The sequence below is a fragment of the Tigriopus californicus genome, chromosome 12 (assembly GCF_007210705.1).
Source record: "Tigriopus californicus strain San Diego chromosome 12, Tcal_SD_v2.1, whole genome shotgun sequence".
In the NCBI taxonomy this organism is placed as follows: domain Eukaryota; kingdom Metazoa; phylum Arthropoda; class Copepoda; order Harpacticoida; family Harpacticidae; genus Tigriopus; species Tigriopus californicus.
In genome coordinates this window covers 4,520,867-4,527,103 of record NC_081451.1, presented here as the reverse complement: position 1 = coordinate 4,527,103, position 6,237 = coordinate 4,520,867, and positions in this window count along the sequence as shown.

The window sequence follows — 6,237 nt, the reverse complement described above, 5'->3', positions numbered from 1 at the left end:
AAGATGCAGCGCATCAAGTACGAGAAAACAGGAGCGAGAACCAGTGAGCATCTCATCAGAAACTGAGATGTCACACCATCAGGACCAGGAGAGCTGGAAAGCCTTAAGTCCCTTATGGCCTCTAAAGCATCTTGATCTGTGACTACAAGATCGAATTACTTTTACTTAATTGCCTTCTCACGCAATCTTCATTATTTGCAATTGGATAAGAATATTTGAAAAACAGTTGTGTCTGGTCAAATCCAATCAACATTACTCAATTAAAAAAAAAATCTTTACCATAGCAATTTTGGAGCATCAATTCTTTAATTACTCCTAGATACTTTCAACAAACAAAATTGTTCCTTGTATTGATAACGGATCTTTCTCTCTGGCTTGACAAGTGTCATTGTTGGGCATTGCTTGATGAGCCATCCAATCTAGAGTTCTTGTGGGCAATTTGATGAGGAATGGTCAGCTCGAAGACCATTCCTTATCAAATTGCCCACAAGAACTTAATATTGCATGGCTTTTCAGCGAGGACAATCAGAGTCTGGAATCAAGTCCCATTGAAAATTAGGAACATAACAACAGTCTTAGCGTTTAAGAAGGACCTGAGGCTTCAAAACTGCAAACAGATATCATGATCTAATCAGCCAAAATAATTATACCACCGTCCTATTTTCGGACTGGTTGGCCAACGGTTAAAATGGAATGATGTCAAAATTTAAGGATTTTGAATTTTGCACCAAAATTTTTAGCATTTCCTATTTTAGGTGGCCTGATCTGTCAACTAAAAGCTACCTAGGTAAATTATCCAATACTCCTATACACCTTCTGTAATGCAATAACATGATGTGTTCTGCGTGTCTGGGTGGAAAATATATACGATACGATATGATTGTTTATTTTCATTAACGATTCTTATGAGTTGGTTAAATCCGCTGATAATTATCACTGATGATATGCTATCACTTATGGCGGACAATGGCTTGAGGGCACTTTAATGTAGAAAGGCTCAAAAGGAGGTAAATGACGACATAGTTCATAGTTGATGGCCGTAACGTGGTTGGAAAGCCAGGATGCTAAGCTCTTTGTGTCCACATCCAAGGGGACCTCGAGCGAAACACACATGTCCCACGGTTAATTGAGTCTATTGTTTTGTGGGCGCTCCCGAAATTGCCCAAAAGTGGCCATATAATCGTAGGTCCTTGCACCAATTAGGTACTCCTTACCTCTTTTCTTCTCGCCGCGAACTTACTAACACGGTCAGGACCACGGGTCTGGTCTTTTGGCTGAGCTGCAGAAATCATCTTGCAAAATACTGGGAAAATATCTCGGCGTTAAACTAGGGGACAAAATTTTGATTAAAGAGCTGAACCAGCGGGAGGGATTTCTTTGAATACCGCGTCTTTCTCTCATTTCCTTGTAAATACTGTCATCTTTTAAACGTTTACCAAAAAGTGCTTTATAAGTCTTTCGTGTCTTTGGTGATAATTTTGCCAACTGATAATTTTGCTTATCGCATAATGTCCTTTCCACTCAAAGCTCCCATGATATAGCGTCTCAGATTGTTTTACAAGGAAAAAATATTTTGAAAGGTATGTTAAAAATAGAAAAATGCAAAATGAATGAATATGCGTCAGTTCAAACGATATACGGCAAGCTACTCTCTTGGAACATGAAATATTGATAGTGAATTATAGACTTTATAGACCTTTGTAGCAAAAATGTTTTTTCTAAAGTTGAGAAAAATGCGAAAATAGCTATGAAAACACGGAAACAGTTGCCAAAACTTGAGAAAAGATGTGAAAATGCTTAAAAAAGGGTGTGAATATGCCAAAACAGGTTGCAATATCGCAAAAAGAATTGTAACAGTGGGGAAAATGTTGTTTTTAGCCCCTTTTAGTCTCTTTGATGCATTTTTATGTGCTTCAACATTTAGGCACACAATTGTATTTGCTTGGCTATCCATTGAGTTTACAAGAAATCAACATTTTCTTTCTTGCAATGTTCGAAATTAGAGCACGTTTTCCATTGAATCAGATGTCATGGTAAGTAATTGACTCCCTTCTGGAGCCTACTGATCTGGAGCCTACTGCATTTACGTAAAAAGCAACTGTGGCTCTATGAGCTATGTATGGCTTTAGCTACCCTTCAGGCCTCCTTAAACGTACTTTGAACACTTTAAACACCACTTTTTGAGCCACTTTTTTTCATTTTCTGTTGAAAAATACAAAGTTTGAATGCAGCGTTGTTGTGATTGCAGATAATGATGCCTGAAGAGTACGTTAAATCTTAGAACTAACGCTTAAGGTTCAAACTTTTACAAAAAATGTATTTGGTTTGGATCTGGGACCCATGTAAACTCATCGTTTTGGAACGGAATTGAAGGTTTAAAATTCAACAGCAATGATGAGCTAATCTCATTGTCGAACTCTTTCAAAACAGGGCACTAAGTTGGATCCAACCCATGAAGTAGATGTATGTAGCTCAACCACAAGCTCTCTTTTTTTAGACTTTCCCAAACCGGAAAAATGGAGTTGAATTTGTTATATTCAAATCGTTGGTTGACAAAATAATGTTTAGAGTTTAAGTGTCAACAAATCGACAAATCGTTTTCCTTCATTTTGATTATGCCGGGGATTACATTCTTTGCAGCGGTTAGTAAAGCCAGTGAAAACCCAAATCAAACCAAAAAAAAATTGCTGAAAGGTCGTGGCTGAGGATCCAATCCTTCATCTGATCATGATGCACAGAAGTAAATAAAAAAGTCCCCGACAAGAAACGACACCTTTAGAAGGAAGCAGATATGAACCCAAGGACAACAGAAGGGCAAAAAAGTCCCAAAATGTAAAAGATAGTGAGGAAAAAGCTCTGAAAAAACATTGGAAATTATGCTGAAACATTTTTTTCTGCGCTAAGTGGCGCCCTTTTCAAAAGCTGCTTGTTTCTCCTTCATAGAACCACAGAAAAGCCAGAGGTCATGTGTTGATACCCCTGCATTGAAAGTAAGCCTTTGGGTCTACGCCATTAAACACTCCGCTTGCAGACAATGGAGGCAAAAATATCGAGCGGGTTTCGTCCATGAAGGACCTACGTAATTGTAGTCCTCTAACATAATGGAAAGTTCGATGAGCATATCCAGTTGAAGTTGAGTAAAGATTTTCAATCATGTGATTGGATATATCGCACGTTTAAGACCAGAGATAGCATCACGATGCTAACTCTGTACAAGTCGATTGTCCAGCCACATATTGAATATACCTCGACCATTTGCACTCCATTTAGTTCAGCAGGTTTGCAAAAGATCGGGCAGGTCCCAAAATATTTTATCAGGAATACCAAAGGTATGAGAGAGCTGCCGTATTGGGAAAGGCTTGAAAGATTGGGATTGTGCAAGTACTCAGAGAAGGCACGAAAGGTATCTGATACTGTACGTCTTCAAAAGCATTCATAAGCTTTGTCCCAACCCAGGATTTAGGGTCAATTCTTGTGGCCGTAGAGGCTTAATGTGCGTTTTGAGAGCACCTTCAAGCCCTCGAGAATCCAGGCTAGTTCGAACAATGAAGTTCACTTCTCTTCTTTCTCAGGCTCCTTCATTGTTTAATTTCTTCCCTCAAATATTCGTAGGGAACACGTAGGCCTTGTTGATCCGGTAGAACCTTTCAAGTCAGATTTGGACAATTTTTTGATAGCATTCCATATCAACCGTACATTCAATGACTAGCTTGGTCTGCCAACCTAAATTCGTTGGTAGACCATTTATCCTATAAATATTGAAAGGCAATTATTAGTTGAATTATAACCTTTCATTTTAATAGTAATGAGGATTACATTCCTTGTTAGAAGAGCCCGGAAACTTGCCAACACATTGTCGGCATCAGCAAGTTCTAAAGGGCAATAATAACCATAGCGAGGGAGATAGCTACACTTTTTCCAAGTCTTTTTAGAACCACGCTTGGAATACCATCCGGACCCTTCGCTCCTGAGTTCTTCAGGGCTTGGATCCTTTTCAGAACGTCAGTATACATTATGTTGTACTGTCCTCGAACATTAGTTGCCAATGAGCGTTTGTCATCCCCGACTTGGTGAGGCGGGCTGCCGAAAAACCGAGATGAAATAATCATTTAATATAGTTGCTATATTTTGGCTCTTTTCTTCTAAGACTTCGAAGCTGTTCCTCAGCGGCCCAACATGATTCTTTGACTTTTTCTTGAAATTGACGTAAAAGTAGAACGCTCTTTTATTCTGCTCATCTCCCAGACGGTCCTCGCATTGTTCCTTGGCTTTGTAAAGTGCTCTTCGAACTTCCGTTTGTAAGGCGGCAAAACGCTCCTTGTCTCTCATTAAACCCGTGTTTTTGAAGTGATTCCACAAGCGCCTCTTCCTTCCTACTGACACTTAGCCAAGGGAGGCGATCATGCTCACGTCTTACTCTCCACTCAATGAACAATTTCATTCCACAAGTAATTGAGTCTTCGACAAATTGCCATGCATCCTCTACTGATAAGTGAGGTATCGTATTCAACCAATCGATGCTGTCCATGTACTCTCTAAACTCTTCGTATTTCCCTTCCAAAATTTTGGTACTAGCTCGTCCGTTCCAGGCATCACCCGAGCGGTGTTTAAAGACACCAGAAGGTGATGATGGTCACTTATGGCGAAGTCAGGTCTCACTTCATAATTATTTATTGTTGTCACTTCGTTTGTTAGGAGCAGATCCAAGGTATTTCCTCTAGCGTGAGTACTGCCCCTGATCAATTGTTACAATGAATTATCGGAGATTACATTCATGAATGATTGACTATCGTCACCCCCTCCACAGGCACCGTTCCAATCCACTCTAGGCATGTTGAAATCTCCAACCATTATGCAGTCACAATCAATATCGGTCTCTGACAAAAAGGTATTCAGTTCTTCCCTCTCCATGTCTGTAGCATTTGGAGACAAGTATATGCAATGAATCTTCACGTCGTTATATAACACGGCACAACCGCACGGGACATCCACCGAAATCTTAACACATGCAGTAGCCGAGCGAGCCAGTATCATTACACCCCCTCCTTGGACCCTCAAGGTGTTAAGTCTATCCTTTCTTGCCACAACATGGTATCCGTCTAGGTCCAAACACTGGGAAGGAAAGTCCGAGCACAGCCAGGTTTCTGAGATGCATACCAACCTAGGTTTCACTGATTCTAATAAAGCACTGATTTCGACAAATTTGTTCAGAATACTTCTGCTATTAAATTACAACAATTGAGTCGGCATTGTTAGTTTTTGATTTGACTGATGTTGAGACTGATCCCAGGTCTCTTCAACTATAAATTTAATTTTCTCCTCAATTGAAGCCTCTCTGACATTTCAATTCCCTTTCAAAGCTCTTTAAGTGACGAAACTCTTCACAGAATGAATGGTTTAGCCCTCTTGAGGTAATTGTCTACCAAGAGAGGGCTAAATCTGCTAAATCATTCATTCTGTGCCCTTGTACCTACTGTGATTTGAGAGGGCACAGTTTTCGACTCAGTCTTTTGATTGAGCTGAAATTTGAAACAAGCACGAGCGTAATTCCAATGACCTGACTAGTTGTGTTTCAAGGAAACTGCAATCTTTTCACTCGCTCCCAAAATGTTATTCAGAGACCCTTACACCCTTATCAATTTTCCCATAAAAGCAATGCAATGACCGCAAAATCATAGATTACATTGTATCAAAATGAATAGCTATTGAAACAATAGCCCCCTTACGCTGCACGAAATATGTTTTACATTCTGTACTTCAGAGAGCGCTGTGTCACTCAGCCTTAACCAAAAAAGAGCCGATTGGGCCAATTTCTTTTTTTTTATCATAATGGGTTTATGTTGCTTTTGGCTAATTCTATTAAAATCTTATTTATAATTAGTGGCCAGGGTCACATAATGTCCAGGAAAGAAATTGCGTTCGAGGCAAGGCAAGAGCACTTTATTAAGCAATCTATCGTGCCTCTTCCCGTTTTCTTTGGGCCGTGTGACGTTGCATATAAGGGCCCTTATAGTGAGGGCCCTCTTTATGTGGAGTTTATAAAAGTGAGGCTTGAAGGAAGTCAACAAGGTCAAGACACCTTGAATGCGTTTGCCCATTTCAGGTAGTCTATAGTTTGAAGAGAAGAACGAGGGCTTGTCCAAAATGCTCTTCAAACGAGAAGAAAAACGCAGCAGCCATTGAATACGCAGTTTTCTTTTACAAGAACCGGTTTTCAAGGTATAATTTTCCCTCGAA